The 18,151-nt window shown below is 39.6% G+C and overlaps 1 protein-coding gene across 2 annotated transcripts in view; it reads right to left on the bottom strand.

Annotated features, from left to right (window-relative positions):
• The window catches only part of tspan14 (tetraspanin 14), an 88,021-nt gene that overhangs the window by 21,766 nt on the left and 48,104 nt on the right, over positions 1-18,151 (bottom strand). The window lies entirely within an intron of this gene.

Genomic DNA, 18,151 nt, shown 5'->3' with positions numbered 1-18,151 from the left:
CACATACAAGTAAAGAACAAAAGAACAGATGAATTGAAACTCAAATAAAGTTAACTTGTGTTGCACCGAAACCTGCCATCTCCGTGTCATCACTCCATACCATTGAGCCTTCTGAGTCACACCATTGAACAGCACCTGAATGACATCAGGCAATTAACATTCACACTCATTACACACTGCTGGTGTTTGTTAGGTTGAGAGTTTGAATCCTGCTAGAGCTTTAGGCTCAAGATGCACATGCTATTGGTTATTGAAGAGTCACACCATTGAACAGCACCTGAATGACATCAGGCAATCAACATTCACACTCATTAGTTGCCAAGAATCAGAATGCTGACACACTCGAAGACATATAGGGGAACTTATTTGTTTACTATTTTTCCTTCATCATTAAGTCTATCATATTTATATTTCATCCATTACTGTTCTTCTCTACAAATGTCCCAGAATTTCCAAACGTTTTCAGGTGTTCTCTTTCAGGAAAGCCCTTCATTTTATAGTCAAATGTATACTTGGAGTTTTTCTTGTGTGTTTACCAATACACATTTTCACCATGTGAATGTGACTGGCAAAGATGTAGGATTGACAGTGGCTTAGTGGGATAATGCCTTGTACTGGTCATCCTTATGTTGAGTGTTCAAATCCCACCTGAAGCATTAGTGTTAAAATACTGTTGGGTTGTGGAGGTTAGCATACTAGAATAGAATGCTGTTGGGTTGTGGAGGTTAGCACACTATAACATTACAGCATTACAGCTACTTGTCAATATGGACTTGTAGTGCAAGGCAAGTATAACTGTATAATTATACGCTGTTTATCTTATTGACTCCGACACAGAACCCACCACCACAAATACAATTCAATTCTGTGGGAAACACTGCCTTCCATTATCAAACCCTTCATCTTATCCACAACAAATAAATAGTCCTGTAGAATCAAGTATTGTTAGAATACTGTTGGGTTGTGGAGGTTAGCACACTATAATGTTACAGCACAGGGTAATCCTAATTTTATGCATCAAATTTATTCCAATCCAACTCAAAAGTTTTGAACGACACAAAGTGAAGGTTTTATCCAGATCAAAACCAAGAATAGATTATGTGATCTAATCCAATTTCAGGATCCTTGTTTCCCTTTGAACAACCCATTTTCAAGATTTGATCCAATCCGATAGCTGAAAACCGGTAACTGAAATCCGATAACCGAAATCCGATCACGTTTCTTTTGAACAATTGTGCCCAAACAATCAAAGCATATGTAAAACTAAAAAGCTATGCCATCATGTTCGTTTTGCTCGGCTGCAGGAACCCTATTGTTTCTGTACCGTCAAAATTCTGTAAAAGTCATACAGCAGCCTAAACCGTAACTCCAAAACTCTTGAAATTTTCAGGTATGGTTACCAGTACCCCCCTCTTACCCATAACCCAACATTTGGGGTACTGCACCCAAAGGTGGCGTTATTGAAAAAAAAAGTTAATTATGCTTATTTCTCCTTACCAGATTCACCTAGACTCAAAATTCTTTCAGAATATTAATCTCTAAACTCAGATGCATATTTTTGGCCCTGGTCTTATGGTCTACAAATGTTTACTTTTTCCACAATTTCATGGAAAAGCCAAACATTATAAAAAGTTTCACACTCTTCAAAAATAATCAAATCTTCACCAAAATTCTCACAGACAATGTTTAGACCAAGCCTCACAAAAGTTATCGCTCAGAATTTTGATATTTTGTTCCATTTCAGAGATATAGGCCAATAAAGTTGGACCACTTAGGCCTTTTTTCCTAGATCACCTATATTCCTATAAACCGTAAGTCCTAGAAACTTGACATTTTCAAGTATTGTTACCAGTACCCCCAACTACCCATAACCCAAATTTGGGGTACTGCACCCAAAGGTGGCGCTCTTGTCAAAAACGCTTATTTCTCCTTCCCAGATTCACCTAGACTCAAAATTCTTTCATCATATTAATCTCTACATTCAGATGCATCTTTTTCACCTTGGTCTTATGCTCTAAAAATGTTTAGTTTTGCCACAATTTCAGAGAAAAGCCAAACATCATAAAAAGTTTCACAGTCTTCAAAAATTATCAAATCTTCACCAAAATTCTCACAGACAATGTTTAGACCAAGCCTCACACAAGTTATCAAAAGAATTTTGATATGTTGTTCCATTTCAGAGATATAGGCCAATAAAGTTCGAGCACTCAGCCCATTTTTCCTATATCACCTATATTCCTATATGAGTATTTTTTTTTTCTTGGATAACAAACATACAACCATCATTAGGTGGATACCATTAACAGTGCACATTTTCAGATCTTTACTCTTTTTTATAAAGCCCTTAATTCTATTGTCAAATGTATGCTAGGAATTTACTTGATGATGTGTGTTTGCCAACACACATTTTCACCATGTGAATGTGACTACCCATTATTTATGATTGGCAGTGGCTCAGTGGGATAATGCCTAGTGTTGATGTTTGTTAGGTTGAGAGTTCGAATCCCTGGTAGTGCTTTAGGCTCTAGCTCGAATACTATTGGTTATTGAAGAGTCACACCATTGAACAGCACCTGAATGACATCAGGCAATCAACATACACAGTCATTAGTTGCCAAGAATCAGAATGCTAAGACACTCTGACATTGAGGGGAATTTCTTTGTTTGCGATTTTTCCTTCATCATTAAGTCTATCATATTTATATGTCATCCATTAGTCTTCTTCTTTACAAATGTCTAATTGCCCCAGAATTTCAAAAAGTTTTCAGGTGTACTTTCAGGAAAGCCCTTCATTTTATTGTCAAATGTATGCTTGGAGTTTTTCTTGTGTGTTTACCAACACACATTTTCACCATGTGAATGTGACTGCTTAATATTTAGGATTGTCAGTGGCTCAGTGGTGTAATGCCTAGTGCTGGTGTTTGTTAGGTTGAGAGTTCGAATCCCCGGTAATGCTTTAGGCTCTAGCTCGAATACTATTGGTTATTGAAGATTCACACCATTGAACAGCACCTGAATGACATCAGGCAATCAACATACACAGTCATTAGTTGCCAAGAATCAGAATGCCGAGACACTCTGACATTTAGGGCAACTTCTTTGTTTACTATTTTTCCTTCATCATTAAGTCTATCATATTTATATTTCATCCATTAGTGTTCTTCTCTACAAATGTCTAATTGCCCCAGAATTTCAAAAAGATTTCAGGTGTACTCTTTCAGGAAAGCCCTTCATTTTATTGTCAAATGTATACTTTGAGTTTTTCTTGTGTGTTTACCAGCACACATTTTCACCATTTGAATGTGACTGCTCAATGTGTATGATTGTCAGTGGCTGAGTGGGATAATGCCTAGTGCTGGTGTTTGTTAGGTTGAGAGTTCGAATCCTGCTAGAGGTTGAGGCTCAAGATGCACATGCTATTGGTTATTGAAGATTGACACCATTGAACAGCACCTGAATGACATCAGGCAATCAACATAACATACACAGTCATTAGTTGCCAAGAATCAGAATGCTAAGACACTCTGACATTGAGGGGAACTTCTTTGTTTGCGATTTTTCCTTCATCATTAAGTCTATCATATTTATATGTCATCCATTAGTGTTCTTCTTTACAAATGTCTAATTGCCCCAGAATTTCAAAAAGTTTTCAGGTGTACTTTCAAGAAAGCCCTTCATTTTATTGTCAAATGTATACTTTTTCTATAGTTTTTCTTGTGTGTTTACCAATACACATTTTCACCATGTGAATGTGACTGGCCAACATGTAGGATTTACAGTGGCTCAGTGGGATAATGCCTTGTACTGGTGATCCTTAGGTTGAGAGTTCAAATCCCACTTGAAGCATTAGTGGGTTGTGGATGTTAGCATACTACAATAGAATGCTGTTGGGTTGTGGAGGTTAACACACTATAACATTACAGCTACTTGTCAATATGGACTTGTAGTGCAAGGCAAGTATTACTGTATAATTATAAGCTGTAGCCTATAATTATTTGTTATTCTTATAATATTTGTCATTTCTTATACATATTTAGTCGGCTCTTCCACTTGACAGAACAACTCTATATCGGTTAAGGATGTCACGCATGAAACAATGCTGCAGAAACACGAAAATATGACTTTGAGTTTAGTAGGCTATAATTTTCAGTTCCTGTTTATCTATTGCACAATGGGTAATAATTTAAAGGAATCGTGTTGCAGTCTTGTAAATAGTGACCCTGCAAGATCCCTAGTCATTGCAAAATCATAGTCTGTGACTTAAAACTCTACTACTTGTCTTTAGATGTGAGAGGGTCTGAGACTGTAGTCTTTCAAAAATCTTTTCCAAATCTTTGCAAATCTTTCCAAAGTTTACCTGCTGGGAAACCCTGTAGCTCCGGAGCAGGGGCTCAGACCAGGATAAATTGTTTGCTCCCCCTCAGTTCGCTCTTTTGTTCATCTCAACCCAGCACTCCAGTGTGTCCTGCTCTGTGTGCGTCTTTGAGTTAACGTAAGTCATCACTTTAATCACCCTCACTATGACTTTTGTGATGTTTATCAGTTTGTAGAGTAGCTCTGCCATCATGTGTAAAGTTAAGGTGTTTGTTTGTTGGTTTGGTGTGTTGGAGTCCCATGTGAGCGATGATTAGGTGATGTTGGTTGACTTGGGATGTCAAGTATTGTTTAGTTGTACCTTATATAGCCATATGATTTCAGTTTATTGTTCAAATGTCAATTGGTTTGTTTGTGAGTTGGGATCTGTACTGATTTACCCCATTTCACTGATTACTCCATTTTCTGTTTGTTTCCTCTTTGATGCAGCACACATACAAGTAAAGAACAAAAGAACAGATGAATTGAAACTCAAATAAAGTTAACTTGTGTTGCACCGAAACCTGCCATCTCCGTGTCATCACTCCATACCATTGAGCCTTCTGAGTCACACCATTGAACAGCACCTGAATGACATCAGGCAATTAACATTCACACTCATTACACACTGCTGGTGTTTGTTAGGTTGAGAGTTCGAATCCTGCTAGAGCTTGAAGCTCAAGATGCACATGCTATTGGTTATTGAAGATTGACACCATTGAACAGCACCTGAATGACATCAGGCAATTAACATTCACACTCATTAGTTGCCAAGAATCAGAATGCCGACACACTCTGACATATAGGGGAACTTCTTTGTTTACTATTTTTCCTTCATCATTAAGTCTATCATATTTATATTTCATCCATTACTGTTCTTCTCTATAAATGTCTAATTGCCCCAGAATATCCAAAAGTTTTCAGGTGTACTCTTTCAGGAAAGCCCTTCATTTTATTGTCAAATGTATACTTGGAGTTTTTCTTGTGTGTTTACCAACACACATTTTCACCATGTGAATGTGACTGCCTATTATGTCGGATTGTTAGTGGCTCAGAGGGATAATGCCTAGTGCTGGTGTTTGTTAGGTTGAGAGTTCGAATCCTGCTAGAGCTTTAGGCTCAAGATGCACATGCTATTGGTTATTGAAGAGTCACACCATTGAACAGCACCTGAATGACATCAGGCAATCAACATTCACACTCATTAGTTGCCAAGAATCAGAATGCCGACACACTCGAAGACATATAGGGGAACTTCTTTTTTACTATTTTTCCTTCATCATTAAGTCGATCATATTTATATTTCATCCATTACTGTTCTTCTCTACAAATGTCTAATTGTCCCAGAATTTCCAAACGTTTTCAGGTGTTCTCTTTCAGGAAAGCCCTTCATTTTATTGTCAAATGTATACTTGGAGTTTTTCTTGTGTGTTTACCAATACACATTTTCACCATGTGAATGTGACTGGCAAAGATGTAGGATTGACAGTGGCTTAGTGGGATAATGCCTTGTACTGGTCATCCTTATGTTGAGAGTTCAAATCCCACCTGAAGCATTAGTGTTAAAATACTGTTGGGTTGTGGAGGTTAGCACACTATAACATTACAGCATTACAGCTACTTGTCAATATGGACTTGTAGTGCAAGGCAAGTATAACTGTATAATTATACGCTGTTTATCTTATTGACTCCGACACAGAACCCACCACCACAAATACAATTCAATTCTGTGGGAAACACTGCCTTCCATTATCAAACCCTTCATCTTATCCACAACAAATAAATAGTCCTGTAGAATCAAGTATTGCTAGAATACTGTTGGGTTGTGGAGGTTAGCACACTATAATGTTACAGCACAGGGTAATCCTAATTTTATGCATCAAATTTATTCCAATCCAACTCAAAAGTTTTGAACGACACAAAGTGAAGGTTTTATCCAGATCAAAACCAAGAATAGATTATGTGATCTAATCCAATTTCAGGATCCTTGTTTCCCTTTGAACAACCCATTTTCAAGATTTGATCCAATCCGATAGCTGAAATCCGGTAACTGAAATCCGATAACCGAAATCCGATCACGTTTCTTTTGAACAATTGTGCCCAAACAATCAAAGCATATGTAAAACTAAAAAGCTATGCTATCATGTTCGTTTTGCTCGGACCCCGTAAATCACCGCTTGCGGTTATATTTATTATTATTATTATTATTATTATTATTATTCCCGTCTCCCTAATTTTTTGTCAGCTCTAGTGCCTAGGTTCTTTGAGACAGAGACACCGTTCCAACTTTAAAACGTCCGGTCAGTACCGGTGTAAGTTGGTCGCGAAGATGACGTCAGGTGGGCGTGTCGTTCGTCCGCCATATTGGATTGAACAGAAAGCGAAACTAAATTTTCACAGGTCACAAGTTTGGTCCGAACGCCATGAAACTTGACGTACATTATCCTTGGACCAAGCCTCACAAAAGTTACCGGAAGGATTTTTGTTTTTCGAAAGCGTTTGCCCGTCACAGCCAAACGAAATCGGCGGCGAAGCTCCGAAACAGGAAGTCGTCCATATCTCAGGAACACTGTCACATATTGATACCAAATTTTGTATATGAACTGGGGACTCCAATGTGAGGGTGCATAAGCTAAAAAAAAAAGAAATATTCCAAAAGTTTCCATCATTTTGCAAACCACCCACAGGTATTTGGTAACTCTCACCATTCACCTTTGCACCATTCACCTTCTATCACAATGCCTTGCAAGTATGCTCAATGTCTCTGGGCAGCCACAATGTCTCCGGGCAACCTTGCCCAATCATGAAATCCTTGCTCTGCCATGGGATAGTATGGACTTACGAACTGAAATAGCAAGGAGAACAGTAGCTATATATAGCTTACATAATAGAGTTGTTTTCACATTGACGGTATTCAAATTAAATGTTTCCTTATTGTTAAATGTCATGATGGGAGAGTATTATTAAAAATGTTACAAGTATGCAAATGCATATGTTTACGGGCATTTAGGTTTTACTGTGTTGTTTTGTTGTAAAGACATGCAAGGCATTCTGGGCCGTAATGAACAGTGGTCGGCAGCACTCCATAGGCTATACGTATTAATATGAATAGGTGTTTCTGTAAACCTAGGGACAATAAACAGCTATCTCTGTTACAAAAACGAGCTGGTAATCGCTCATTGATGAGGGAACTATGATAAAAAGATTGTTTTCCTAAAAGCATGGAGTTGACGAAAGAATAAACAAACAATGTCACGTTAATGTTAAATAGCCTAGAACAGACATCTGAACACTAGGTGGCAACGTTGTATTACATTTCACTAGTGTAGCCTACTTGAAATACGGTGTGAGATTCACAAGTAAGGAAGGTGCAAATATTATGTAATTTATCATGGGAAATTATTGGAAATGTTATTTCTTGTTTATTCTAATTGCAAACCACACACATCCATTCGGAATCACACGTACACATTTAATACTGAAAGACTATCATTTCGTTTATTTGATGTCGCCTAGCAACACAGCCTTCAGAGCAAAGATTCTAGAACAGGGCTTCAGAGAGACACGTTTTGAGTTTGTGGCCAAGAACCTAAAATATCGGTTTCCATGTGCTGGATGGTGTGCGTCCTTTATGAAAGTAAGTGTTTTATACAGTTAACGTTACAGACATAATGAGTCATGTTGTAGTGGTCAACATAAATGTGCCTCTTTTGTTATTAGAATGCTAAGCGGAGAAGCATGCTAAGCAGAGATTTAGTATCATTAATTTCTTGTGTGGCTAGCTATAGGGAGGAGATGTATGTTGCTAATTGGGATTTATGTTGTTTAGCGTAATGCCATGGTCATTTGATATGAGATGCTTGCACTCGTAACTTCGTCACGTGTAACTTTAGGACTGCTATTTTTTTTACTAACAGTAATTCACGAAGCACTTTAGCCCTAAAAGTAGCACCTACGTCTGTGACAGCTTAAAAGAAGTGGCAAGGACTCCTAACGCGATGTGTTTACTATTGTCTACAGGAGCTTCCAATCGCGAGGGAACTTGCATTGTAGGCATAACTAAGGGATGCAATAACACCACCAGCAACCAAAACTAGCCTACTCATTGTCAACATGTACATGAAATGTAACGTTTCATGTGAATCAAATTAAAATGTTTTCTTTGCAAACGTAGGCATAGGCGTATGGTGACAGATTAATTTAATAATGCTGCTGTGTGAATCACGGTAAGCGTGAATGAAGTGGCCACTTCTTAATGGGACCCACTGTATGGAAGTGGGCTAAGTAAAATAGAGATGTTTTAAATAAGATAAGGTTAATCAGAATTCTACGATATGCCCGCTTGACAACGGCAGAGATAGAACTGGCCTTTGGCCATAGCAACCATCCATTTAGAACGACTGGCCTTCATAGCAACCAAAGATCTGAGCTGTGTTGCAATGTGAGGCAAAGTATAGAAAGGTGATGAAACATACAGAGACTGGTCAAGAAATATAGTGCAGTGTAGACAGTAGTATACAGTTGATTTACAGAACGTGGTTTAGAGTAATATGAATTAAATATAAATATGTACAGTGTATTAGCAGTTATCTCATACAATAAGTAGAATAATGTATGTAGATGTAGCAGTAACATTATAATAGTAGAAATAATAATATAGATATATGCAGTGTATTAACAGATTAATAAATTAATAAATATGGATATTCAATATGACAAATAACAGATATGTACATAACATACAGCTATGTGCAGTGTGGAAACAGTGTCATTGTAGTGCAGAAACAACATTATAAGAGTAGTAAGAATAAGTCTATGTTACATCTGTCTCTTACATCTCAGATAAGTGGCAATCTGAATGGGATTAATGTACCAACAACAAGCAAGGAATGTGATGCTGAAATTACTCCTATTGTGGCTATTAGAGACATGCGTTCATGAGTATCCAGCTACATTCAATAAGTTAAGTAAAAACATCACTAATGTTGTGGACATTCCTTTATTCTGAGATACATCAATAGGCTCTCAAAACAATCCCAAACAGACATAAGGTCTTTATAGAGCAAATCCATATAGATTATTTGTCAAATAAACCAGTAAAACAGAATTAGGGGATGGAATATATAACATTCACACTCATAGCTCATATTTTTTAAATAAATCAGTGAAAAAGTATCCTGACAAACAAGCAGTATTTTAATGCCTTAGTCATATTTCATAATTTCAAATTTTTCTCTAGGTTACCTGATAGCCCAGTTTGAGAGGTGCAAGACGCGTGACATTATTTATTTTTGCAGCCAATCACTGCTGTTGTTTTATTTTATTGATTTGATTTTAGTCATAGAAGCTAAATTCGAAGGCCACAGGTAAAATCCAACGAACCGCATTCACCCCGCAAGGCAATAGTTGAATAGAGCTTTTGAGGTATTGCCACTGCTCCAACACTGAAAGGCACTGTTAGAATGCTTGGATCAAGCCAGGTTCAGCATAGCGTATGTCACTGTCTGCTCACGTTGGTGACCGGACCAGGGCAAGCACACTTTCGCAGTTCCTGCCGGAAATGCAGTCTAGTTTACAAAGAGATCGTATGACACTGAAAGACAATATTTTGTCACTAGCAACCTACATTTGTCCTCCTGGTCGGGATGAATGAGATGGACATGGGCGACAATTTGTTACGCCTGCTCGGGACCATACATAAAAGAGGGAGGTGGACAACGGTGGTTTGGTCAACCAAAGTATATTTATTTAAAAGTAATTAAGAATATTAAATTACTGCAGAACACATTACAACTTTGCTGATAACATTTCAAATAGATGCCAGTTAGCGCATTATCAAGTTTTTTGTGTAAACTAGGCTGTTGGTGTTGTTTCATAGCCTTTTGCTTGTGTGTAGTTATTTGCTAGATTTCAACAAGAGCTCGTGACATTGCTTTAAAGTAGACTACTTGGCAATGGCATGGGTTCACGCAAGGTGTCAAACACGGTCCACTAGCCTATGTGGTGCACCCCTCTGCTTTAACCTTATCTTGAAGTGTTTGTAAGTAAAGTAAGTAAGTAAGTAAGAATAGAAAATAAAAGCAAATCAGAACAAGCTAAATATAAAAGGCAAGCACAGAGAAAGTAAGCAAGACAAATACAGAAATACAATAGACAAATAGACAGCCCTACAGTGGGTCCCAGTTAAAAATTGACACTTCATTCACGATCATGGTGAATGGTGAAATGTAAGTACAACTGCATCCGCTTGGGGGCAGCATAGTCCGCTGTGGAGTTCCACGGTCGAACCAGACGGCGCATTCGACAGCAAGGGCTGTGATTGGCCGAGTTTTCAGTGCGTTTCTCTGTGTTTTTAGCAGCCCCTGCAACATGCTAGTCCACTGTAGCCTAAGCCTTGTACATAATGTTAAACATAGTTTTGGATTCAGTGGCAAGATTTCTTGATTGTACAGTGTCTGTCTCTCAGTAATGTTTTAAAATGAGAGCTTCGTCAGCTGGCAGTAGGCTACTTTGTCGGTAGTCATGAGAAGTTCGCTTGCTAACAGAACATAAATATGCTGCCCAGAAACCTTGTGAATAGTTCTGATTTTTTTTACTACACTAACGAGGTTGAAATATAGACTTTGCCTACAGCATCTCCTTAACAGTAATGTTAACAAAATGACAGCATTCATATGACAAAGAAAAACGAATTCGATCACTCAAGACTGTGCCACAGCAACCAGTGTAGGCTACAGTCCTACCCAATAGGCCTACTCGAAGCAGATAGCGTTGTCTGACGGTCGAGTGGGTTAGTGCACGTATTTCCAGAACAGGTCTGCAACTCTCAGGCAGTTCTGAGTTCGAATCTAGGCAGGAGCAGAGCCATATAAAGGCCTAGGCCTATTGTTATCATTTTTTGCAAGGTGTTGCTCCTGGCAATACTTGTTTATAAGACGTTTGGTGATTAATTGATAGCTGTTTTTGGGACACGTTAAACGTTCTTTATAATGAGCGCATCCGGGGAGTAAAACGACTGTTACGCGCTGTTACAACTGTAGGCTACAATGATTGCAATACAAAAATATGCGCGTGTTAGTTTAGTTAGTTTTGTGATGTTTTGCACTTTTGCCTCATGTGTTTTCAGGTTTGAGGGCTTTTTTGGCAAGATTGACCTTGGTTAGACTCTGCATATGTTATTTCTCCGTATGGAAAATAAAGTCAATTTTCGACACACGTCTGTTATTAGTTCAATAACAAGTGTTGCTTGTTAAAACATGTGACTAGTGAAACTCAAATGATTTTAGAAATATTTAGCCAAAGCCAAAAAGTGTTAGAGAAGGAGAGACGCCGGTGCAGCTCAGATGTCTTCTTAATTTTCTTTATTCTTTAGTAAAAGGCGCAGAACATTATTAAACTTTGACTAACGTTTCGATGTTCGTTAGTCAAAAACATCGACACATCGAAATGTTAGTCAAAGTTTAATAATGTTCTGCACCTTTTACTAAAGAATAAAGAAAATTAAGAAGACATCTGAGCTGCACCGGCGTCTCTCCTTCTCTCTAAAATATCTGTCCTGGCCTGGTTGCAACGGATCGTGGCCAACCGACAGAAGCGCGGAGAACCCTCCTTTGTCTACCAAAAAGTGTTACTTTGTGCCCCGCGCTCCCCCACTGCTTGTGAAAGAAGGGCTTAACGTGAAAAAGCTTAATGTCACAAAACGGCAACGAGTCGTTTTAGGCTACAGGCCTTCATAATGCTACAGGAAGTGGGGGGAGGGTATGGGATGACCAGAGCCGTCATCTATCGTCTTTCCAGGCACACAGCTCGTTATATAGCCTATCGACTGCCTTAACAGATAGGCTTTGCTCTTGGGTTTGGCCTTACACAGTGTTCGAATTACCATAGGGCCCGGTAGTGCCCAGCCCCCTTAGTTCTGGCCAGGGCACTATAGTTCTGCTCGAAATCACTGTCAGAGGGGGCCCACTCATTCATTGTCAAGTTGCCAACCCGTAACTACGATAATCTACATTTTCCCCGTTGGTTGCAATGTGTATTTCCCCCACAGACTGCAGGTGCACTGCTCTGCATAATAGCCCCCTGTCCTGTCCGATCTCACCCTCCTCTGAATCGAGTTGTTATTAATTTTGCTAGAGCGTTGTTAGCGATTGAGCAATTAGCAGCAGTGGAAAAAGTTAAAAGGAATGTATGTCGAGGAGTATCGGGACTTTAAAATGCAAGGGGTAAGGGAAGGGTCCTGCCTGAAGAAACTCGTCATCGCAGGCAACACGTTTTTACCTAGCCTACTTCAGCAGAATGCGAGAGAGGATTCTCTGCGCTTAATGACATTGATGACAAAGCCAGAAATCGTTTAAGGGAGCGCAGCTTAAATGCGCTTCTTTTTCTGAGCATCAATGCGCCTCCCCTGGTCCAGTTCAACCAGCCATTCGTGAAAGCATGGCTCAAGGCTGGGCATTGTCCATCAACTGCGTGGAAAACGGGAAAAAATGCCCAGAAAGAGACCAATAGGCCACTTTGGGACTATATCCAGTAGGCTTAGCCGAGATGTGATAAAGACAGCTGTTTTGTGTTAACTTTCAGTTTTTTCAGTTGTGCGATGTTCAGTTGTGCACGTAAAATATTTGACAATTAGCTCTGCTCAGATTCAGATTTTTGGCAATAGCCTTTGTTATTAGGCTGAATTTCATAATGTCATATATTTCATTTTAATAAACTGGCTACCCTGCTTATTATAATCTATTGGATGTTGAATCGACAGTAGCCTTTGTTATTAGGCTGAATTTCATAATGTCATAGATTTCATCCCCCCCCAAGTGGGCCCCCCCGGAAACAACGGGGTAATTCGAACACTGGCCTTACAGCGAACTCAATGCTCTTGTTGCTTGCAGTTTGTTAAATAAAGCGATGCAGATTACATTATTTATTTCTGATTAATTGCGTCTTTTGATGTATTTTGCAACATGTGCTTGTTAGGCTGGGCTACTGTCAATGTCCTGTACAGGTCAATGTTCAACAATTGCTGGTGTAGGCCTAGGCTATTAATCAATTAGGGACTGTTCGTTATTTATTTAATTAAGGGGCTACCGGAGGAGTTTTGGGAGCGTTAGTCAAAAAAGACGTGACCCTCCCTCGCCAGCAAGAATTTTTTCTATGACCATCCAAAGTGATTGAGAAAAAACGCATGACCCTCCCCAGTCCCAACAATTTATTGATGCCTACTGGGTCAATTTGGGAGCTTGCATGCTACGACTCCTTCCTTGAAATGCCTTGAAAAGGCTGTCGTTTGCACAATTTCGCAAATAATCACCGGGACCGAAACAAACCTGTCAACGTTTCCCGGGTTTATCGCGTATTTTAACTTTTTCCTCGCTGTCTTAGGAGGAGCTGCAGGGCCGTCGCAAGTGGATGCGAGGCCCTGTGGCCCTTTTCACTTACGTGCATGAAATCATGCGATAGCTTACTTTACACATAGCCAAGGCTACCGTCGGTGTATTTTAATAGTAGCCTAGTCTAATAAGCTACACCAGCTTGCCTTTAAGAGGGGAAATTCAATTGTATAGCCTATAACATTATCTGAGTCACATATTTGGCCATATGGTGTTTATCATAGGCTACATCACGAAACCAAATAGTGTAACAAAGGCGAACACTTTAACAGGGGGAATTAATTGGGCATGAATCATTGTGCTGAACGGTATTTGTCAATGAGCAGAAACACACACGACATTCAAACTATTGATAAGATGTAGGCCTACTGGTCTGTATCTATAGGCTAACATTGGACAAATAAATGACACTGACTCGCCATATCCTGACTCAGGAAAAAAAACATGTTCTTGCTTTGCCGCAAACTCAGCAATGAAATCATAGGCCAGTTTGCAGGTAGCCTAACGTCTTTTTCATAGAAGGGAGAGCCCAGTCTCTCCTGTGACATGGAGGTGCGCAAATAGTTTTTAATAGCCTGTTCAACTTCGAAAAGCTTCGTTCACCCGATGCCAGTCACTGATCGCAATTTCAAAGTTCGGAAAGTTTCATCTTTTTAAGTTTTAAGTGCAGTGGCTCCTATCTGCCCCCTTTGGAATTATATCTCGAGCCTAAGGTCCAGTGCGTTATGTCCTGGGATTCGGATGTGCTCAAAAAGAAAAGAAAAAAAACTTTTTTATAGATGGTTATGAGGAGCAATGTGAGAGAGAAATTTGATGATCATTGATCGTTGTTTTGGGACGTTAAGCCTTTTCCATAGGCGTCAGTGAAGGAGATTGAAGAATTACCATTTTTTTTATTCGAAAATATTTCTTAACTACAAAAACTCAGTGTCTAAAAACTCAATGTCATTCAGACTCAACCCTCTTGTTGTTTTATTATCTTTTTCGTTGTCGTTTGAACGTTGGCAAGCAGGCATGTTGCGGTTGCAATTTAAGTGAAATTTCTACAGTAGGCCTACAACATGCTGTTAGGCTGGGCTACTGTCAATGTAGGCTACTTGTACAGGTAAATGTTCAACAATTGCTGGTGTACAGGTTATATAATCAATTAGCTAAATCATTTGTCCAGCTGTTTAAACATTTTTTCGTGCTACATTCAAACGCAAAAGGTTCTTTGATATATTTTTCGTTTGAACGTCGGCAAGCAGGCATGCTTTGGTTGCAATGAATGAGGATAATTGCTTTTTTTTGCATTATTTTGAATATGACTGCTCCAGTCTCAACAGCACGTACTTTTTCCACACGCTAAGTTCTAACACACATAGGCCTATCCCCTCTCGCTTTCTCTCTCTCCATCAGTGCACACGGTGCTTTCTTAAAGGAGCTGCACCATTTTACAACAATTGCATCTACATTTTCATATTAGAATGTTTTGTCAAGTGTAAGCTTAAACTACCGTGATCAATTTAAGTTCCCTTGCCCCCGCTGCGTCATGGAAGCAGTAAGTCAGTCGCATCAAAAATAGTAGTGGCACCCAAGTGACACCTTGTGGTTGTTTGTGTCAACTGCAGTTTGTGCCATTTCTGCTGAGAAAATGGGGTGCGTGATTCATGAAGGAACCCGTCCAAACTTAACGGGGACCCACTGTAAACAAATAATTAGCAACAGTACAGAAGACACTTGAATATGAAGAAAAGGAGAGAGATAAACAGATAGGAAGCAGGGAAGGCCAAGGAGTAAATGTGGGTCTTTAGTCTTGATTTAAAAGTGGTGATGGAGGGAGACAGTCTAACATCTGGGGGCAGACAATTCCACAGACGTGGGGCTGCTACCGCAAAAGCTCTATCGCCTCTTTGCTTGAGGCGGGTGCGGGCCACAGAGAGAAGACCCTTGTCGGCAGATCTAAGGGACCTGGATGCTGAGAGGGGATGGAGGAGGTCTGAAATATATGAGGGAGCCAACCCATGCAGTGCCTTATAAACAATCAGAAGGACTTTGAAGTGGACCCTAAAACTAATGGGGAGCCAGTGTAAGGAGGCCAGTACAGGGGTGATGTGTTGGTATTTCTTGGTGCCAGTAAGCATTTTGTACTAATTGCAGACGAGAAAGTTGGGACTGGGGGAGACCAAGATAGAGGGAGTTGCAATAATCTAACCGGGATGTAACAAATGCATGAATTACTGTTTCTAAGTCCTTGGGAGACAAAGAGGGTTTGAGATGGGAAATAATTCTCAGCTGATGGAAGCTACTCTTGATAACAGAGCTAATCTGCCTTTTAAAACAGAGCTCTGAATCAAGGATGACACCTAGATTTTTGGCATGTGTCTTGACAAAAGAGTAGAGGTGGGCTAATTTTCCTTCAATCAGGGGTCTAGCTTTAGAAGGACCAACAATTATGACCTCTGTCTTATCATCATTTAGCTGAAGGAAGTTATTATTCATCCAGCACTTAATATCCTGGAGACAATCCAGAAGAGGCTGAATGGAGTTATCAGATTTTAAGGGCAGGTATAACTGGGTGTCATCAGCATAGAAGTGAAAAGAGATGTCATATCGCCAGATGATATCACCAAGGGGGAGCATGTATAAACAGAACATCAAAGTGCCCAAAATGGAGCCTTGCGGGACCCCATAGGAGACAGGAGCTGAGGAGGAAGAGGAGCAACCAAGGGATACTGAGAAGGTTCTGTGTCTGAGGTAGGAGCTGAACCAAAGTAGTGCTGTCCCCTTTATGCTACCCAGTCCTCAAGACGGGTAAGGAGGGTGTTGTGGTCCACAGTATCAAACGCTGCGCTGAGGTCCAATAGAACCAGGATTACATTTTGACCTGAATCTAGAGTGAGAAGCAGATTATTGGTGACTTTTAGCAGAGCCGATTCAGTACTGTGGAGTGTTCTAAAACCTGACTGGAAGGGCTCAAGGATGTTATGCTCAGTCAGAAAGGGAAGCAACTTGGCCACCACTACTTTCTCCAGTACCTTGGAAAGGAAAGGGAGTTTAGAGATGGGGCGGTAATTATTCAAAGAATTTGCATCCAGGTTGGCCTTTTTAAGCAGGGGTTGGACCACCGCATGCTTAAAGCAGGCAGGGACAGCACCAGATGTCAAACAGGAGTTGATAACTAGCTGTATGGTAGGGCCCAACACATCAAAAGCATCTTTCAAGATAGGAGAGGGGACAACATCACCAGGGGAAGATGTGGGTTTCATACAGAGGACTATGTCCTTGAGATCTGCTAGCGATACATCAGCAAAGTGACTGAAAGTAGATAAAGGGCCTGAAGACACCTTAACTGGGGGGGAAGGCAGAGGAGGGGGAGAGAACAGTGCTCTGATGTTTTCGATTTTATCAATGAAAAATTTCTTACATTTCTCACAAGCATCAGCACTTGTGAAGGGAGCAGGTGAGAGTGGAGGGTTGGTGATTTGATTAATATAACAGAATTTTGAGTCTGTTAGCATGTTGATTAATAATATCAGAGAAGTATTTAGCTCTGGCTGCTTTGGCGGCTGCCTGGAAGGATGCTAAAGTAGATTTAAAAATGTCATGGGAGACTATTTGTGTTAGCTACAGTACCCTCCAAAATTATTGGAACCTTTGGTAAATTTGAATAAAAACAGGTATAAAAATACTCTTTCGGTGATTTATTGTACTCCCACAATGAAAACAATGAGGAAAAATCTACCCTTGAAGGGCAGCAAATTTATTCTGAGAAAAAGAAGAAGAAAAATAAATAAATATTTTTAGCGAAAACATGTTGCCCAAAATTATTGGCACCCCTGAAACATATTATATACAGAAGCATTTTCTAATTTCAACTTATTTAAGTTAATCAGAGTGTCTGTGAAGTTTCAGAAGTAGTTCATGACTTTCTTTTTCACTATGGCATGAAAATAAAGTCATACAGAGGCTAAATCCTCTAGTCATTTTTCAACATCGGAAAGACAAGGAATTACACTAAATTTAAATAAAAAGAAAGTGTGTTGACATTTGTAAGTCAGAGAATGTCTATGTAAACCAGGTACTTGAAAGGTGTTGAAAATGCCTATATTTACAGTTAAAACAATGACTAAAAGGTTCTATTCATCTGGAAATGTGACAAACATGCTTGGACAAAGACCCATGGTTATCTAGCCCCCACGTACAGTATGGAGGATGGGAAGATAGGCAAAAAATTCCATAAGAACAACTGTTGGAGAGTTACAGTCAAAGGTATCATCTTGGGGTCACCAAGTCCCCCAAAAAATCTTCAAAAGTGACCTCACTGCTAATAGATTATTTAGAGGGCATGCTAGGTAAAAGCCTGCCCAGTCATTTAATTACCAATGTAAACGGCAGGAGTTACTGAATGGTACAGTGACTTTGTCTGAAAG

The sequence above is a fragment of the Alosa pseudoharengus genome, unplaced genomic scaffold (genome assembly GCF_046254945.1).
Source record: "Alosa pseudoharengus isolate Yale_2024_CS ecotype anadromous, Long Island Sound unplaced genomic scaffold, YU_APseudo_1.1 YU_APseudo_1.1_scf_15, whole genome shotgun sequence".
Taxonomy (NCBI): Eukaryota; Metazoa; Chordata; class Actinopteri; order Clupeiformes; family Clupeidae; genus Alosa; species Alosa pseudoharengus.
Note: the sequence above shows the minus strand (reverse complement) of the source record. Positions and strands in the feature narration are given on the sequence as shown.